Here is a 21,130-nt window from a genome sequence, read left to right as displayed (position 1 = left end):
CTTGCGGCAGGCTGCTAAAGACTGTGCTTTTGGGGGGGATGCAGATAATCAAATAAGAGACGCTATCCTGAGTAGGTGCACGTCAGCCTATGTGCGGAGGAAATTGCTAGAGGAAGGGCATGATCTAATGCTCGCCCGCACGTTACAATTGGCCTCACTATGTGAAAACGTCGAGGAGCAGATGTCAGCCATGTCATGTACAGAGAAGGTGGAGACAGATACTGTTCGTCGTGTTACACAGAAAAGAGGGTATTATGCGAAAAGCTCGAAAGGGAAACCAAAGGGAAATGGCGATAGGAACGAAAGGAAATGTTACAGATGTGGACACACAGACCACATGGGCAGAGATCCAAAATGCCCAGCACGTGGACAAACGTGTCATAAGTGCAAGGGAAAGGATAATTTCTCCAAAGTATGCTGCACAAAGGGTACAAAGAAACACAGTGCGAACAATGTAGAAGAACAAAATAACTGTGCATTTGCTGTTACTGGAAATAACGTGACAGAGAGACTTACCTTTTGTGTGGGGGGAGTAAACCTGAGAATGTTAATTGATTCAGGTGCAACTAATAATGTGATAGATGAGAATAGATGGGAAGGATTAAACTCAGAACACATTAAGTGTCAGTCACATGTCCCTAAGACAGAGAAAAAGTTATTCTCTTATGCTTCTAGCCGACCACTGTCAGTTAAAGGCGTATTCACATGTGGGATTACAATAGGTAAGAGAACCGAGCAGGCGGAGTTCATTGTGGTTAAAGGCCATGGAGAGCCGTTGCTAGGAAGGGAGACAGCCATGAAACTGGGAGTTGTTTAAAATAGGCGCAGATGTCTCAGCTGTGGTAGATGTAAGACAGCTACTAGAACAGCGGTATGCAAAGGTGTTCCAGGGAGTAGGAAGGCTGAACACAAAACAGATCAGTTTGTATATCGACCCACAAGTGAAGCCTGTGGCACAGCCACTCAGGCGTATACCATTCAACTTAAGGGGGGCAGTAGAGGCCAAAATAAAACAATTGAGGGACATGGACATTATCGAACCTGTAACTGGTCCCACCCCATGGGTAAATCCTGTGGTTATTGTATCAAAAGCGGATAAGGATGTAAGGTTATGCCTAGACATGAGACGAGCAAACCAGGCAATAGTGAGGGAATGATATCCAATCCCCACCGTTGATGAGATACTCCAAGGTATGAATGGCTCGACGGTGTTTAGTAAGCTAGACCAGAAATGGGGTTATCGCCAGCTAGAACTGACCCCTGAGTCACGAGAAATCACAACGTTTGCAGTACATAACGGAGTATACAGGTACAAGAGGCTGATATTCGGTGTATCTTCAGCTAGTGAGCAATATCAGCACGAGATAGCTAATGCCTTAGCTGGAACAGAGGCTGTTGAAAACATCTCAGACGACATTATCGTGCATGCACACGACCAGGAAACGCACGACAGACGCCTGCAGGCTATCATGACCAGACTAATGGAAAGTGGACTGACACTAAACTCAGAGAAGTGCCAATTCAACATGGACCGATTGATTTTCATGGGAATCCTGTTGTCTGAAAAGGGCATCGGACCAACAGCAGAGAGAGTGCGAGCGGTGGCAGAAGCTCGGGAACCAGAGAATGCTACAGAGGTGAGGAGTTTCTTGGGACTCGTTGGGTACAGTAGCAGATTCATCCCGCAGTTTGCAACGCTATCAGAGCCACTGCGATGCCTGACGAGAAAAGATACACCATTTAAATTTGGATCACAACAGAGACAGTCATTCAGTGCACTCAAGGAAGAGTTGGCCAGAGCCAGCACTTTAGCATATTTTGATAAGGACACACCAACCAAGGTGATAGCAGATGCCAGTCCTGTAGGTTTAGGCGCAGTACTAGTTCAGAACCAACAGGGACAAGAGGTGCCAATATGCTATGTAAGTCGTAGTTTAACAGACTGAGAGGAAATACTCTCAAACAGAGAGAGAGGCTTCAGCTCTTGTATGGGCTTGTAAGAGGCTGCATCCATATGTGTATGGCCGAAAATTTAACTTGGTAACTGACCATAAGCCATTACAAATGATATACGGCCCACACTCTAAACCCTGTGGCCGTATAGAGAGATGGGTACTTAGATTACAGCCGTACGATTTTAAGGTGATACACATTCCAGGCAAGCAAAACATTGCAGACCCACTGTCACGATTGCTGGGGGAGACAGCGAAACAGGAGAGACATTCTCATGGCTCAGATGAATACGTGAGATTTGTAGCTGTGAGTGCGACACCAAAATCACTCACTACTAGAGAGGTGGAGGAAGCCTCTACTACTGACCCAGAGCTGATTGAGGTACGGAAGGCAATCACAAATGGACATTTTGAGAACTGTAAAGCTTAGCAGCAATTGCAAACGAGCTGTGCATAGTGGGCTACCTAGTTCTTTGGGGAACACGCATCGTGCTACCCACGGTGTTACACACACGAGCCCTGGTGTTAGCACAAGAAGGACACTTGGGAATAGTTGGAACAAAGCAACATCTCAGAACCAAGGTTTGGTGGCCTGGCATGGACAAGGCAGCTGAAAAACACAGTAAAGCGTGCCACGGCTGTCAGATAGTAGCCAGACCCGACCCACCTGAACCATTGAGACCAACACCATTACCGGAGGGCCCCTGGCAGGATGTAGCTATAGACTTACTGGGACCCTTGCCATCCAACCACTCCATTCTTGTGGTAGTTGATTATTATAGTCGCTACTATGAATACGACATCATGACCTCCACAACAATAGAGAAGGTTATTGATAGCTTAGAGTCAATCGTCAGCCGTCATGGTTTGCCAATCACCTGCAAATCTGATAATGGTCCCCAATTCAGATCTGAATTATTCAAAGAATACTGTGAAAACAACGGGATCAAACACCTGAAAACGACAGCAAAATGGGCTCAGGCTAACGGAGAAGTCGAGCGCCAGAATGCATCGCTGATGAAAAGAGTCAGAATTGCTCAATCAGAAGGACTAGATTGGAAACGTGAACTTAGAAAATATGTGACTGTGTACAGGAGCATTGACCATGCCATGACAGGAAAGAGCCCGGCAGAGCTGCTCTTTAAACGGAAAATGAGAGGAAAGCTGCCAAACATCACAGAGTCGCACGCAGACATGGAAGTACATGACCGGGACGCAGAACAAAAAGGCAAGTCCAAACTGTACGCAGATGAACAGCGGAGAACACAATACTCAGAGGTGGAAGTTGGTGACACGGTGCTGGTACGGCAGGACAAAGTGGACAAGTTCACCACTCCTTTTAATGCCACACCCCACAAAGTTTTGAGAAAAACAGGGAGTCAAGTAGTAGTAGAATCTCCAGACGGAGCACGCTACTCGAGAAACACTACGTTTGTGAAGAAATACAGAACCAATGGACCAAAGGAGACACTCCATGAGCAGGAGGAAACACAAGGGACTGAGGACAGTATAGTAGACCCTGACACACATACCACTGTGACACAGGCAATGCCCACTGACACCAACATGTCAGACATACCCAATACAGCCAGACCTCAAAGGGCTAAAAGAAAACCCCAAAGACTGTCTGATTATGTCACAACATAAACTGTGAGAGAACTGCATGGGTGATGTTAAATGTTTAAACCTGGGAATTATTTAGTTGTGTGGTAAGACACAAGTTTGTAAAAAGTTTATAAACCAAATAAGTTATGCAGTGTTATTGTAAGCAACTCTTTGTAAACTGCAAGTTTGTTTCCAAGGAAAAGGGGGATATCGTGTATTGATTGCGAGTTTGACACCAGTCAATACGGTAATGTAATGTGCGAGTTTGACACCAGTAAATACGGTAATGTAATGTGCATTGCATTATGGGAATTACCCGGGAAAGCTGCAGTCAGCCATTTTACCAATAAAGTAAAGATCACAGTTAGAAGCTTTTATTCTTTGCTAAACTACTGCCTTGTTTGGTCTTTTGGAAATTTGTAATTTCCCCTGACTTCCATTAACCCAGCCTTGATCAGGGAAGCTTGGAAGCTATCAGTGTTTCAGGTTGAACCAGTCTCATTTGTTGAGGTTAAAATCTTGTCTTGTCAGGCCACTGCATATGTTGCCAATCCACAACTGCCATGGACATCATCTTTGTCTCTTTCCACTGGGCTGTTTGACGAAAATAGTGCATGTAAGCTCTCCACCATTGCCATCAACTGCATAACTGAAGTAGGACATTTTTTGTCTTGATGATTGTCCCTAGCAGCTCCGATTTCATACCCTACTCTTGAATCTTTGGACACTTCTGTTAAAACTGTGATATTTAAATCGGGGTCCTATGCTGGTTGTAGAACCCCTGTGCAATTTTCAGGTACTAATGGGTGGACCATAACGTGGAACAGCCTAGCCAGCAGTCCCTTTAAGGCCACTCCAGAAATGATTTTTGTGGGGAAAGGAGCATGAATGCTTCTCCTAGCCTTAAAAAAAATCTTCTAGGCTGCTGCCGGTCCTTCCGTGCTCAGCTCCAGATTGCCTTCTCCCCCTTTAGTGCATACTTCCAGCTCAATTCTATGGAGGAGCCTCTGGATTTCCCACCTCCCATCGATTGGCGGACTGCCTGTCCTGAGTGCTGGTAGCTCACTAACGTTATATAGATGGACCCAGTGATGAAAATGGTTTGGGCTTCCCGCTGGCGCCATTGGGTGGGTATATTGGACGCTTCAGCCACTGCCTGCTTGACTTGCACCAGCACTGAAAATGACCCCTGGGAGTTTGGTATGAAAACTCGCACACCTATATCCAAGTTTCTGTACTGTACATGATCAGGTTGCAGAGACACAAGGAATTACTGCTGATCTGTGTACCCCAAACTGGTGGAATCACCATTTAGTGTGGTTTAGTATGTGTGCGTGCTGTGGTCAGGATGGTGGCAATGTACTTGCACACTTTATTATGACTTGTTGCTCATCTTGGTGCTCACTAGGAGCTCAAGGTACCTGCTATCCACTTGGTAAAGACTCAATCTCCTGCTTGTCAGTAGGCCACCTAGTGACTATTCTTCTTTTAGGGTCTCTTTGGCGTGGAGATGGATCTCGACATACCAGACTTGATAATCTAATATCTGAAATAGGTAGGTTCACAGTACTCCAGGCACTTTCGATTACTGATCAGCCAACCTGGCTAATTAATTATAGCCATGGACCAGGTTTTAGCTACATGTGCAAATTTCAGTAGAAAACGTCTTACATACAACACGTGTATATTTACTCAACAAACATCTACCAGCATTCAGTAACCAAGGAAGTAAAGCACTCACAATGATCAAAAAACACTCACTCTGCTTTTCATCTTACCATTTTACCAATAAACACACAAAAAGCTTAAGGTACACATGCATACACCGCATGAATAGGAGTATTGAGATCACATGCCCAACGGCCGTGTCTTTTCCTCATTTTTTATTTTTGAATCAGTAATCCAATTCGCCACATCTGGCTAAAGTATTGGGCAACACTGCTCTAGATAACCTGACAAGCCAGTATCCGAATGGATAGGGTGGGCCTCGTAATCTGCATGATTACAGCTGATTAAACTCCAGCAGTACACCTGTGCCTGTGATGGTGTCCCGAAGCCAAGCTGCACCTCAGCTCTCTGGATTTCAGTAAGTAGAGTGTGCCCCTACAGAAAGAGAATGTGCACAGTGTTCTCCGTAGCTTGGTCTGGGGACTCTTAAGCCTGGTGATGGGTTTCTGTGCATGTCAGGCAGCCAATTAGCACAACAAATCTAATAGATCTAACTGTCCAGGGTATCATAAGGACATGTCAGTAGCACCACATTTCAAATGCCCTGATCCTCATCTCATCATTAATCCTAATTGTCCAGCTCTCTAAAGGATGATCTTACTACAGCTATTCCACTGATTGTAAAGTTAAAGTATTCAGTGTGCAAAACACTTTTTTGTTCTTGAAATAATAGAATGAAAAATGAAATACAGCTTCCCTGATAACTTGATGGTTAAAGCACTGCTTGGTGAGGTAGTGAGCAATATATACCAGGAAGTTCTCAAACTCCATCTCCAGTCTGTTCTGAGTTAGCTGGTTTCAGCTGGGCTACTAATTGGGTGCTACAAGTAGCTGAGTGGGGAAAGAAAAAGACAGGTTTCCCACCACAGATCTCTTCAAGTAAGCTCTGCTGGAGAAGACCGGATTGTGCCAGGTTGTGACATCCCCCATGGCCACTGTCTAGGCTTACACATGTATAGCATCAATTTGGCCAAGTTAATGAAGAGCTTTCAATGTCAGTTTAATTGTACCGAGCTTGAGTGGAGTGAGGAGCGGAGAGGGAAAAAGAGGAAAACATGGAGGGGAAGGGAGGAAATATGTACAAAAGGCAACAGTTGCTTTCAGTCACTGTAAATTAGTACAACAGTTACTGTCTCTTTCTTAAAGACGTGAGTAATTGTAAAACTCTAGAGTGGTATTAATTACTGTAGTCTCAAAGATGATGGCTTACATAACATTTTATTCTCAGACCTTCGTATAATTTTGCACTGACTACTGCATTAAGTAAAATGCTGTTTTAATGGTTTATTCACCTTGTTATAAAATGTGCGGTGTTCCAGTAACTGCATCCATTGCTTACATTATCAAAGACCTTCACATTCCTTCGGTAATTGCTGGCTGGATTATCTCTGCATGCAGATGCTTGTTCAAGACCTAAAGTGATTGGTTGTTCAGAGGTGTACATGGCTGGATGGATTATTCCAACCTAGCTCAGAACAGTCATATTTGAGACTACAGGGCTACATTTTCACAGTAACAGTAGCTAATGAGGCTGACTTTAGTCTCCATTAAGCCATGTGTGCTAATTTATGGGCATTATGGCATGGGAATTCAGCAGAGATCCATTCTGTCAGATTGTCACTGAGTTAAGGCTGTGTGCGCATTTCTACATGTGAAAAGTTTGGGGGCAGGAAGCTCCCATCTGAAACAGGCAGAAGCTTTGTTATATTAAAATTAGTGGGGATGCCATCACTTTGTCCTGCACACCATTTTCTGACATTTGTGTGCGCAAAACACTAAATTATAACATCATGGCCAAACATGGTTGCTATGAAATCAGCTATATATAGAAATGACTTTTAAGGGACTGGTAAGAAGATTCAGTGAACAACCTTCAGGACATTTCTGCACCGTCTTTCTGTATTTTTTTTCTGCTGCTACTTGAGTTTCGAGGAATCTTTGGAGCAATTTCTCTTTTTTCCCCCCCAATCCAGCTCCATTAGTGCCACCAATGGGAATCCCCATATATCCAAGCATTTTGGAGGAAAAAATGGAGGTCCAATGGAAGATTCAACATAGGTCACAGTGCATGAGAAGTGCCACTGGTCCTCTCACAACTGGACCTACAAAGAGAGGTGCACATGCACTAGCTCGCGCTGATGGGACATAGAACATAAGAATTAGGAGCAGGAGTGGGCCATACGGCCCCTCGAGCCTGCTCCACCATTCAATAAGATCATGGCTGATCATCGACCTCAACTCCACTTTACCACCCGATCCCCATATCCCTTGATTCCCCTAGAGTCCAAAAATCTATCTATCTCAGCCTTGATTATACTCAACGACTCCGCATCCACAGCCCTTTGGGGTGGAGAATTCCAAAGATTCACAACCCACCGAGTGAAGAAATTCCTCTTTAGCTCAGTCTTAAATGGCCGACCCCTTATCCTGAGACTATGCCCGCTAGTTCTAGACTCTCCAGCCAGGGGAAACAACCTCTCTGCATCTGCCCTGTCAATCTTCCTCAGGATCTTATATGTTTCAATGAGATCACCTCTCATTCTTCTAAATTCCAGAGCGTATAGGCCCAATCTACTAGGGAAACAGTGGCAGCAGACCCAATGGCATAAAGACACTATGGTCCAGATTTTGCGGCGGTAATGACGATGAAACTGTCGGTGTTCACCATCATTACCCCTCTGAAACTGACCGCAACTTCAGATTTAGTGCATGCACAGAAAAATGCAGAAATTCTGAAACTGAGGTTAGTTATTCACTGCTCTGCCACAGGACATGCTGTGGAACTCTCCAGAGCCAGCACTCTGTTGAAATCACATGTGAGGATGAAAACTCTACCTTTTATGATGGAATACCACTACTTAAAAAGTCCCTTCACCGCTGACTGCAAATTCCAGTCCTATGTGAAGTCCTGAATGCTGGATGGACCTTCCTAAGCATGCCAATCACAGTATGCTGTACTTTACATGGTACTGCATAAAAAAAGGTATGCCAGAGTGAGAAACATCCCAGGCATACCTACTTACTGATGGCCATGTGGCACTGTCTTCACAGAAAGAAAGATTTGTATTTATATAGTGCCTTTCATGACCACAGAACATCCCAAAGCACTTTACAGTCAATTAACTACTTTTGAAGTGTAGTCTGTTGTAATGTAGGAAATGCGGCAGCCAGTTTGCTCACAGCAAGCTCCTACAAACAGCTTTGGCAATGTGATAATGACCAGAGAATTCGTTTTAGTGATGTGTAAGATTTGCAAAATTTTCATTAAATAATCACATAGGAAAGTAGGGTTAATAACACAGCTTTATTGACCAAAAGAAGCTTTTACAGAGAAACCTTTGATAAAAGAGCACACAAAATGGCCGCCAGACCTCGTGACCAGCTTCTGGGACCTTTTGAATTTCTGTTACTGCAAGCCAGACAGGCTTGTGGATTGAGGACATTAAAAGCCCGCGAAAACCAGTTTCGGGAAGCCGAAACTCATGGAACTGAGTATACATATTGATTAGATTATAAGTACAGGACAGATTTGGGTGGCAGGATGAGACCCATCAAGAAATGGGCGGACAATTGAACGAACGCTTTAGCCCATTACACTGTACAAAGAGAAGCCGTTTAACAGCCATCCAGGGCAATCTCCAGACCAATCAATATACAAACCAAGTTACGGTAACAAAGCAAAGACATTATCGGCCCAGGAAGGCCAGTTCAGCTATCACCGACTCCCGTTATGAAGACAAAACACCCCTGCAGAGAGTTCTGCCCGCCAAAATTATTACAAAGACAGGACGATGACTTGGCGGGTGATAAGAATGTCCCAAAAAGTATAACTGTGGATTGAGTAAAGTCCATGAGTGAGTTCTCCATCGGTACGCTTTGGGACAGACTCCATCGGAACTAAGCAGCACTTCGGTTCGGACCTTCGGAGCAACTTCGGTTCGGAACGTGTTCGGTGTTCAGCCAGGCAAGGCCCGGCCACGACGAGAGGACGACGAGAAGAGTTTGGCTTGGAAGCCAGCTCGGCCAGGCAAGGCCCAGCCACGACGGGAAGATGACGAGGGAGGCCCGGGTACTTTTGTCGGGAGATCATCGACGACCCAGGCCGGAGAAGAAGACACTCAGGGCCCAGGTACTCCAGTTCTCCTCCACCGTTGGAGAAATCAGAAGGACAATTCTGACTGTATAAAGAGTAATTTCGGAACCAGCGTCCCACCCCGGGGAAGACCATCGGGAGATCATCGACGACCCAGGCCGGAGAAGAAGACACTCAGGGCCCGGTACCCCAGTTCTTCAACATCACATCGGCGAGTGCTCATCGCAGGAGAACCAAGAGGAAAACAAGCTGCGCCAGAAGCTTCCAAACCCACGTGATGGCGGAAAGCTGTGTCGAAAGGCTGCAAAGCCTTTTTCGCAATTCTTAAAGTGGTGAGCATGATCCCGAGTCCCTCAAATCGAAACTTAGTTAGGTTATAGGGGAGGGGGTTAAGGGTAATTGTAATGTGTTACCCCTTTCACGATGTGCCGTGTGTTCCCCATTTCTATAGAGTTAAGTTTATAGATGTGTGCATGCTTGTAGTTGCTTTAATCTGTGTGTAAGAGCCATAAAAGCTTAAGAAAATACTTTAAAATAGTGTCTAAATGGCATAATACAGTTAATTTACCTGAACGACTTATTGTATTAAGAAACCCCCTATTTTCTTGCTCCAGTAGTATAGTCCGACACCCCCTTCATTCTTGCCACAATGGAACAGTCCCTAAGCCACACATGGGTGCAGCCATCTTACAGTTTTAAACTGCACGTGGTGAAAGAGGCAGAAGCTGTGAGGTTTGGAGCAGTACAGTTTTTGACCGTGTTCGTTTATACGTGTTTGCTTTGTAATTCCGTTTGTTAAGTGTTATAGTAAACAGTTTAAAAGACAAAGCTACGTTTGGGAACGTTTTATTTCGACACGCGTCTACTCGTTGTTAAAGGCCCCACAGCCCAGTGGCCTGCCTGTTTGGAAACTAAGAAGCGCCACTACACTGTGCATATGACATGTATTTTATAATGTTGCAAACTGTTCAATAAAGGCATCCATTTCGTGCTATTCGACCTGGTCTACTGAGTTTTTCTGCACTACAGCTCCCTGCACCTAAGTCCAAGGTCTAGAACCGTAGGGGCGAGTGGGTCGAACCACTCACAGGTAATTATTGCAAGAAGCCTGGCAGGAGACCAGAGCAAGCAAGAGAAACCCCCTACAGATGTTGATTGAGGGATAAATATTGGCCAGTGTTAGATCCGTGATTCTGAGAGTATGCTGTTTTTCAATAACCACATGGATGCTGTAACTTAACAATAAACAGGTATTCACTGGAGGAGGGTAGTCTCAAGACTGGGGGTACAGAGGCATGCGCAAGGCTTAGATACAGGTGTGGTCACTGCCGGTACTACAGTATACAGGAGCTGTAAAAGTAGTTCTGTCTTAAAGGCACATACACTACAATTCCTCCCCTTTTAGATTAGTAGTACCCCTAATATTCAAATAACAATTAACACTTTAACATGTACATTAAACAACAATAGTTCATTTATAGATTCAGTCTTTGGGGCGGCTTCCTGACCCTTTCGGGATAGCACCTTTCCTGAGGTTCTTGTTCTTGGTGCAGAGGCGATTCTGACCCCTTTTCATCGGGTAGTTCATCGGGTTCCACTGCTACTGGTTCTGAGGTAGATGCTACCGGTATGTCGGGTTCATCCCCAAGTACTCGAGACATGGGGTTGACGCGTTCCTGTGATGCTAAGATCTGATCGACGTGGCATCTCACAATGTTCTCCCTGACGTCCACTGTGTACATTAATGGCCCTGCCATTTCTCTGTTCGATAGTCACGGGCCAAGACTGGTTGTCCTACATTGAAGCTCCTTGTCGGCTTCTCATTGATGTGCTGGAATTGTTTGTCCTCAACATTTCTTCGCACATTTGGTCTGAGCAAGTCCAGACGAGATCTCAACCTTTGGTTAAAGAACATCATGGCCGGGGTCTGGTTGGTAACTGCATGTGTTGCGTTTCGGTAGGCTAATAAGAAATTGTCCATCTTATGCTGCAGTGGAATTTCATCGGCGCACATGGCCTTTACCGCCTTCTTAAAGGTTTGTACGAACCTCTCAGCCAATCCATTTGTGGCTGGATGATACGGGGCGGATGCGTAATGCCTTACCCCATTCCTTCTCATAAATTTTTGAAACTCTTCGGACACAATCTGTGGTCCATTATTAGAGCAAACCGTTTCTGGCAAATATGGTCCGTAGGACTGCAATCGTTTTCTCTGTAGTGGTTGAGGACATTTTTATCACCTCAGGCCACTTCGAATGAGCATCCACTGCTATTAAGAACATTGAGTCCATGAATGGACCAGCGAAATCAATATGCACCCGTTGCCATGGAGAGGAGGGCCACTCCCATGGGTGTAGAGGGGCATGTGGTGGTCCATTTTGGACCTTCTGGCATCCTAAGCAGCTCTTAGTTAGGTCTTCGATTTGTTGATCGATTCCCGGCCACCACACATAAGCCCTAGCAAGGCTTTTCATTTTCACTCCCCCCAGATGACCTTCATGTAGCTCCTTTAGCACTCTCTCCCTTAACTTGGGTGGAATCACCACTCTGGATCCACACATCACTGTCCCCTGACATACTGACAGCTGTTCTCTTCTGGATGAGAATGCTGGCAACAGTGAGTCGCCATGTGTTGGCCATCCCCTCACCGTCAAATCATATACCCGAGACAGTGTCGGATCATTGCGGGTCTCCTTCTCTATATCTGCGTTCGTTACTGGCAATCGTTCAATTATTGACGAATAAAATATCTCGATAGGGCCCACTGCTGGTGCTTCCTCCACAGTAGGCAGTGGCAGGCGCGATAGCCCATCAGCGTTCCCATGCTGTTTCGTGCCTTTATATTCTATTTCATATTGATTAGCCCCTAGAAACAGGGACCATCTTTGTAACCGTTGTGCAGTCATCACCGGAACGCCCTTCTTAGGATTCAAGATGGAGACAAGTGGTTGGTGGTCAGTCAGCAAGGTGAACTTCTGCCCATGCAGATAGTGGTTGAATGTTTTTACTCCCCATACTAGGCTGAGGGCCTCCCTGTCAATCTGGGCGTAGTTGCGCTGGCTGAGGTTAGTGACCGAGACGCAAAGGCTACTGGCCTCTCCAACCCGTCTGGGAATTTGTGCAACAGCACCGCTCCAATATCATAGGGTGATGCATCACATGCCAAACGAATTGGTAGTGCTGGGTTGAAATGGGCCAACACCTCTTTTGATGTGATCAATTCTTTACACTTCTGGAAAGCTCGTCTACGTTCGTCATCCCACTTCCATGGTACCCCTGTTTGCAGTAGGGTGTTCAGTGGGTGTAATACCGTGGACTAATTTGGTAAGAACTTGTGGTAGTAGTTTACCAGCCCGAGGAACGACCTCAGTTGTGACACATTTTCCGGTGCTGGAGCCTTGACTACTGCCTCAATCTTTTCAGGGGACTTATGTAACCCCTCTTCATCGATGACGTGGCCACAATACGAAATCTGTTTCTGGAAAACTCGCACTTGTGGCGATTAGCTCGTAGCCCATACTCCTTTAATCTGGTGAGCACCTTCTCCAAGTTGGCGAGGTGATCACTGTCATTTTCGCCCGTGACCAAGATGTCGTCCAAATAACACTGGGTCCCTGGAATCCCTTGCAGGACTTGATCCATTGCCCTTTGCCAGATAGCTGGAGCCGAGGCTACCCCGAACACCAGCCGGTTGCATTGATAGAGACCTTTATGAGTGTTAATCGTAAGGTATTGTATCGAAGCTTCTTCCACCTCCATTTGCAAGTACGCCTGGGCTAGATCAATTTTGGTGAAGCGTTTACCTCCAGATAGCGAGGCGAAAATATCCTCAATTCGTGGAAGCGGATATTGTACCGTGTGAAGGACTGGGTTCACTGTCACCTTAAAATCCCCACAGATGCGGACCTTCTTTGGTTCCCCAGGCGTATTACTCAACGACCTCTTCATTACAGGAACGATGGGTGTAGCCCACTCGCTCCAGTCCACTTTAGACAGTACTCCTGAACGTTCCAACCCTTCCAGCTCTGCTTCGACAGCTGGTCTGATCGCATAAGGCACTGGTCTGGCCTTAAGAAACTTTGGGCTTGCATTTTCCTCTATTTTAATCTTTGCTGTTATGCCTTTTAGTGTTCCTAGTCCCTCCTGGAACACTTCTTTTGCGTCAGTTAGCATTTTTGACAGTCGTCCAGGTGTGACGTCGTCATCCTTTTTGGCCTCAACCTTCAGTGCCTGTATGGAATGCCAATCTAATTGTATCTTCCGGATCCATTCACGTCCTAGCAGTGGTGGTCCTCCATCTAGCAATACATATATATCCATATTAGGTATTTCCTGGCCTTTATATGTCACTTTCACCCTTATTTTTCCTTTGGGGGTAGACTTTTTGCCCCGTATACGTCTTCAAGACAATCTCTGTAGCTTTCAAGGGTATATTTGAAAATAGCTGCTTGTTGTCCCTTTGGTTTATGACTGTTAGGGCTGACCCTGTGTCCAATTCCATTTTCACTTGGACTCCGTCTATCTTGAGTGTAACCCAGATAGTCTGGTGATCCTCCATTTTGGTTACCTTATGTAGTTTCAGACAACCCAGCTCCTTGCTTCCGGAGTCTGTGTCACTTTTCTGTTCGTCTGAACCACTGTCCATCACCTGGTGTACCTTTTTGTACTTCTCCTGTGGAGATTTCTTACTGTTGGTTTTCTTCCCAGACCTGCAGATTCTTGCTATGTGTCCTGCTTTTCCACACTGTCTGCACACTTGGTCCATGAACCAACAATCCTTCTGGTCATGTGTTGTTCTGCCGCAGCAATTGCACTTCCTGTTCCATACGACATTTCATTAGTGCCATATTCTTGCGGTCTCCGTTGTATCTCTGCAGCTCCCCTTGCGGCTGCTTCGTGTGATACTGCCATACTGAAAGCCTTGTCCAGCGTAAGATCCTTTTCTGATAGAAGCCATTTCTGGGTTCCTTCACTTTGTAGCCCACACACAAACTTGTCCCTTAACGTATCTGCTAGTCCCGCTCCAAACTGGCAGTGTTTCCATAGCTTGCGCAGTTCCGTTAGGTACTCAGCATTGCTTTTGTCTTTGTGTTGGTTCCTTTTATGGAACTTAAATCGTTCTGCTATCAGCAGCGGTGTGGGGTTTAAGTGGTCCTGTAGGATTTCTACTATGCTTTCGAAATTCTTGTTCACCGGCTTCTCTGGGGTTATTAGATTTCGCAGTAACCCATAAGTTTTTGCACCCATGGAATTTAACAAAACCAGTGCTTTACTAGCATCTGGCACTTCATTCACCCTGCAGTGCACCTCAATACGTTCCACATATGTCGCCCAATCTTCGACTTCATTGTCGAACGTAGAGATACTGCCACTCTTCGGCATCCCTGGGTGTGATTTAACTGTCAAAAATGGCGTCTCCCGTGCTTCCCCTTCTTCTCCGCTGGCACAAAATGGCATCTCCCGCGCTTTCCTTCGTTCCCGCGCTCGCCCTTCTTCTCCGCTGCGGCTTCTAATAATGGCGTCTCCTGCGCTCTTCCTTCTTCTCCGCGGCTCAATGGCGTCTCCCGCGCTCTCCCTTCTTCTCCCCGCGGACACTGTTCAGCCCTTGAGCCCTGGCTGTGCTCTGCGCATTCTTTTTTTTTTTCCCGACGCCGCTCGGTCCTGAACCCAGCTGTTGCTTTACCCTCTCTCTCTCCGGTTTGTTTGTTTTTTTTCTCGATGCCGCTCGGTTTTCAATCCCCGGCTGCGCCCTGTGCGCTTCACCCTCTGTCTTACCACGTCGATGCTGCTCGGCTTTCTCTCCGTCGTCGGTCGGCTCCCGCCGCCACTGTCCGGGAAGGGTCTGCGCTGGACCTGTCGTCAGTCTCTTGCTGATCGTCGTGGCTGGGGAACCAAGCCCGGCTCTCCACAGCCTCCCCTGCGATGTTCACTCTCTGCCGGACGACTGGGCGGTTGCTCGTGGTCGACGCCCGTGTTCCGGGCCTCGACTTTTTTTTTTGTTACACCGCCCTCCAGGAGCGAATCCTCCAAGGGAAATGCAGAGTTGCAGGTAGATTCGAATCGACACTCGTCGCCACTGTTAGATCCGTGATTCTGAGAGTAGGCTGTTTTTCAATAACCACATGGATGCTGTAACTTAACAATAAACAGCTTTTTACTGGAGGAGGGTAGTCTCAAGACTGGGGGTACAGAGGCATGCGCAAGGCTTATATACAGGTGTGGTCACTGCCGGTACTACAGTATACAGGAGCTGTAAAAGTAGTTCTGTCTTAAAGGCACATACACTACAGCCAGGACACTGGGGATAACTATAAAGAAAAAACAAAGACTTGCATTTATATAGCGCCTCTCATGACCACCGAATGTTTCAAAGTGCTTTACAGCCAATGAAGTACTTTTTAAGTGGAGTCACTGTTGTAATGTGGGAAACATGGCAGCCAATTTGCGCACAGCAAGCTCCCACAAACAACAATGTGATAATGACCAGATAATCTGATTTTGTTATGTTGGTTGAGGGATAAATATTGGCCAGGACACCGGGGATAACTCCCCTGCTTGTCTTCAAAATAGTGCCATGGGATCTTTTATGTTCACCTGAGGGAGCAGACGGGGCCTCGGTTTAACATCTCATCCAAAAGATGACACCTCCGACAGTGCAGCACTCCCTCAGTACTGCACTGGGAGTGTCAGCCTAGCTTTATGTGCTCAAGTCTCTGGAGTGGGACTATGAACCCACAACCTTCTGACTCAGAGGCAAGAGTTATACCAACTGAGCCATGGCTGACAGGTTACAAGTCGGCAGATAGCCAGATGCCATCTGCTGTAAGGTCACCTAGAACTATCATTGCAGCACAAGGTTGGCTCATCCAGTGACAGTAATGGTTAGCTCTGGTCCCAAACCTGCCCCCCAACCTCCTTCAAGACACACTGCAATACTGACCAATGGGGAAGGTGCCGTGTTGTGTCAAATCCTTACAAGAACCTCATGCAGTACCACTTCCACTTCATTAACCAAACAGCGGGGTCTGGTCCTGGGCTACTCTATCACTTGGTTGAAGGCTCATATGGATTTTCTTTTCCTTTATTTTTGCTTGTCATTTCTTAGTCCCTTCTCCTTTTAGCCTTGGCGAGGCTGCCAATGTGTTGAAATGCCTTTTGTTTTCTAATGGCTATTTAGATTTTTGTCTCCCTATTCTGCCACTTCCCTTTAATGGCCCAAAACACCTGGGGCTGCACACTTCCAAATCTGCACTGGGAACTGGGAGTAATTATGCAACTGAACTGATCCTGGACAATTGCACGCTTTTAGTACATTAGTCATTCTGGTTGGATCTGCACAAGTTCTTAACCATTCAGGACTGAATGATACGAGTAGATGAAAGTCAGCTCCAACGAGTCCTTGCTGAATTCCATTGTATGGAACAGACACAAAATATTTTGTGCAGCACTTGTTAAATCAAAACAAACCTCCCTGAGGCTAATTTGCACCTTCACCATTTGGGCAGTAAACTGGTGGAGCGGATTGCCCACCCATTGTAGAACAAGCCCGATCTACAGTGAAATCAACGGAAAGGAAAATTGGGTGGGTTATACGAGGGGGGAGAGGTGGTGCACTCCACCAGTTTACCCAAGTGGTGATGGTGAAAATCACCCCTCCAATCTCAAAAGTATCTCTCGGGACAAAAATAAGGCTCAGTTGGAGATCTTTTACAGTACAAGAAACAGAACCTTAAAATCAATGGTTTTACCGCAGTTGTAGTTTTCTGGCAGCCTCAGTTCCTGAAACAGCAGGGGGGCTAAATTCGGTTGATTTATAAATCAACTAGCGCCTGGGCGCGGCGCCGCTAACACGTCCCACGAAATTCAGCGGGAGGTTAGCAGTGACACTAACCGTTAGCAGCATGCGGCGCTGCGCTGCCGGCGATGACATCATCGCCGTGCACAGCGCCCCGCTTGTTCCCTGGCTGTAATATTGGGTGGCGCCCCCCCCCGACTTACCGCCGGATGTTATGTCTGCTGGGGTCAGGGAGGTCTACCTGCGGCCGGGGCGGCACTAGTTAAAGGGGAGGTGACGGGTGGCCATTTTTGTTGTTGTCCCCGGCCCCCGTGAAGCCTCCCCGCGGGGTGCCGGCTGCTCTCCGTGGGCTCGGCACTCCTCTTGAATGCCAGGCTCATTTGTCGGCACTCCCGATCCCTGGTGGCCCAGCTGGGTGCCGGGACGCGCTATGCCAGGCTCCTCCCCTTTAATAAGAGGAGGAAGACCTGCAGTGCTGTGGCACGTAGCGCCGCAATATTGGCTCGCAGCACCCCAAGAAGGACGCGGGATGCTTCCAGTAGCACCCCTCCTCCCTCTCTGGGCACTATCTGGGAAAATCGGCCACGGGGGTGCGAACTTTTTCAGGGCGCTACCCAATTTCTACCCCCTGAAGTCTGAGCTACTGCATCGACCTGTTGCTGGTGACTTTTATACAGCAACAGACATTATTGGCCCATATTTTCCGATGCCTACGGGTGCAAAGCGCATGTGCTGAAAACCGACATTTCCAATGTCAAGAATCCTCCTGACAGGTCCTCTGCCTGCCCTGGAGAAGGGCCTCTGCAGGTGAAGAGTTCCACTTTCTGCAGAACCTTCGCCCACTGAAAACCCTTAGAAATCTTACGCCTGGTAAAAACAGGCATAAGGCCTGCTTTTACCAGCAAAAGAGTTGAAAAAAAGTTAAAAAAAAAAAAAAAAATTCACTCATTTATCATTTAAAAATACTTTTAAAAAAGATAAGTTTATTTTTAACCCCGTAAAAAACTTAATTTTTTTCCAAAAAATTAAATTTTTTATTTAAAATATTTAATTTAATGTAATTTTAACTCATTTTTAAAACATGATGTTTAAAAAAAAATTATTTAATGTTTTACTGTGTTTTTTGGGGTGATCTCCATTCATATATTTGACAGGTCTATCTGTCAAAAGTATGAAGGGAGATTCCCTTCTATTGGCTAGCCTGGCCCACATGATCCCAGGGACGCTTGCAAACCGCATGCGCCCCTGGGATACGTGGGCCCTGCGCATTTCGACTGTCGAGAGGCCCAGGAGCGGAAGTGTCCGGACCTCGGGAGCTCTCAGGTAAGGGTGCAGATTTCTTTCCGATAGGAGGCATCAGCACGCAGGAAGCCTCCTATCGGAAATTACGGGCCATTATATTTACGAGGGTGGAAATGTTTTGAATGTATTTAGTTTTTATTAACATTCAGAAATACTATTAATAGTGGCATAGGATGATTTCATCACTGTTAAAATTGTGCCACTAACTGCACTGTGTGGTTTCTGAAAAAGGACAGGTACCTCCTAGAGCAAAGGGTTCAAATCAGGTCAAGACTTGTTTGTTTGTGAATTAGTTGCAAGGTCTTCTATTTGAAGATTCAGTACTGAACTTGTCCCTTTGCTTTCTATCACTGGGCCTGTCTACAAATGCTTCCAGGCTGCTGACTACAAATATATAGGTGATTATTCAAAGGTATTTTAATATAAAATAACTAAAAACAGGGGATCTTTAAAATGGAGTATGTTCACTTTTACTAAATTGTACATATTTAAAGCTGAGGAATGTATACATTTGTCATTATTGGTAAGTTGCATGATTACACTCCTTGCCGGCCTCCCATCTTCAATAAACTTGAGGTTAACCAAAACTCTGCTGCTCGGATCCGAACTCGCACCAAGTCCCGTTCACCCATCACCCCATGCTCGCTGACCTACATTGGCTCCCGGTCCGAACTTGCACCAAGTCCCGTTCACCCATCACCCCATGCTCGCTGACCTACATTGGCTCCCGGTCCGAACTTGCACCAAGTCCCGTTCACCCATCACCCCATGCTCGCTGACCTACATTGGCTCCCGGTCCGAACTCGCACCAAGTCCCGTTCACCCATCACCCCATGCTCGCTGACCTACATTGGCTCCCGGTCCGAACTTGCACCAAGTCCCGTTCACCCATCACCCCATGCTCGCTGACCTACATTGGCTCCCGGTCCGAACTTGCACCAAGTCCCGTTCACCCATCACCCCATGCTCGCTGACCTACATTAGCTCCCGGTCCGAACTCGCACCAAGTCCCGTTCACCCATCACCCCATGCTCGCTGACCTACATTGGCTCCCGGTCCGAACTCGCACCAAGTCCCGTTCACCCATCACCCCATGCTCGCTGACCTACATTGGCTCCCGTTCCAGCAACGCCTCAATTTTAAAACTCTCATCTTGGTTTTTAAATCCCTAAATGGCCTCACCCCTCACTGTCTCTGTAACCTCCTCCAGCCCTACAACCCTCTGAAAACTCTGCACTCCTCCAATTCTGGCCTCTTCAGCATCCCTGATTTTCATCACTCCACCATTGGCGGCCATGCCTTCAGCTGCCTAAGCCCTAAGCTCTGGAATCCCTTCTCTAAACTCTCTGCCTCTCTACCTCTCTTTTCACCTTTTAAGATGCTCCTTAAATACCTCTTTGACCAAGCTTTTGGTCACCTGTCCTAATATCTCACGTGGCTCAGTGTCAATCTTGTTAGCGTTCCTGTAAAGCACCTTGAGACATTTTACTAAGTTAAATGTGCTATATAAATGCAAGTTGTTGTTGTGACATTGTTTTTCCTCGTACTGGAAATTTCTGTCCTGACAATGCTCAGCAGGCTAAGTGAAATAAAATAATTGCTTTGTTATGATGCACTGTATTGAGATTAATGTCAAAAACCTTCAAAAAGTTATTGTCCTTTCGATCACTCAGTTTCCAATTGCATGACTACTTATCACAACATTACATGGTAATTACAGATGAGGAAGGCCATTTGGCCCATCATAATTCATCCATCCAGAAAGACTCTAATGATTCTCTGTTGTAGCATCCACATGTTTCTTCAGTGATTGCAGGGTTTTCACCTCCACTCCTCAATCAAGAAGTCTGTTTCACATTGTTGAGTACTCTTGTGAAAAAATATCATAAAATTGCCTTTTAATGTGTCTCTTTCTTCGAATACTGCAATTTAATTTAATATTCCAGATTTACTATTTCTAAGATCACCTTTCAGTCGCTTCCATTTTAGGCTGAAAAGTCCCAGTTTCTCCAGTTTTTGGCCTAACTCAGCCCCTTGAGACTAGGATTCAGCTTCCTGGCTGTTCTCTGCGCCCCTCCTCCAGTGCTTGATTTGCTCTCTTGTTTCTTGGTGACCAGAACTACACACAGTATTCAAGGTGTGACCTGATGAGAGCACTATAAAGTTTGATCTACCTCCTCTGACTTGTATTCAACTGTCTTGAATATTTAGTTGAACATTCTGTTCGTTTATTGATGCCTAAAAGAAGAGATCTCTGCAGATTAGCCTAGTGAAGATGTTTATTATAGAATCCTTTTACATCTTCTGGTCAGGCTCGCCAACTCATCACTCAGTGGTTGCTTTGTCTCTCTAATTACATTTAGTCTTGCACAATTAAAGAAAGACTTGCATTTATGTAGCACCTTTCACCACCTCTGGATGGCCCAAAGAGCTTTACAGGCAATGAAGTACTTTTAAGTGTAGCCACTGTTGTATTGTAGGAAATGCAGCAGCCAATTTGCACACAACAAGCTCCCACAAACTGCAATGAGGTAATGACCAGATAATCTGTTTTAGGTGTTGATTAAGGAATATATGTAGGCCAGGTCACCGGGAGAACTCCCCTGCACGTCATTGAACAGTGCTATGGGATCTTTTATGTTCACCTGATGGGGC

General features: G+C 46.0%; 1 protein-coding gene across 1 annotated transcript in view; it reads left to right on the top strand.

Annotated features, from left to right (window-relative positions):
- The window catches only part of LOC147120193 (voltage-gated delayed rectifier potassium channel KCNH8-like), a 569,368-nt gene that overhangs the window by 127,565 nt on the left and 420,673 nt on the right, over positions 1-21,130 (top strand). The window lies entirely within an intron of this gene.

Source organism: Somniosus microcephalus, chromosome 4 (genome assembly GCF_052327205.1).
Source record: "Somniosus microcephalus isolate GS21.2 chromosome 4, FLI_Smic_1.0, whole genome shotgun sequence".
Lineage (NCBI taxonomy): Eukaryota > Metazoa > Chordata > Chondrichthyes > Squaliformes > Somniosidae > Somniosus > Somniosus microcephalus.
This window is presented reverse-complemented; position numbering and strand designations above follow the sequence as displayed.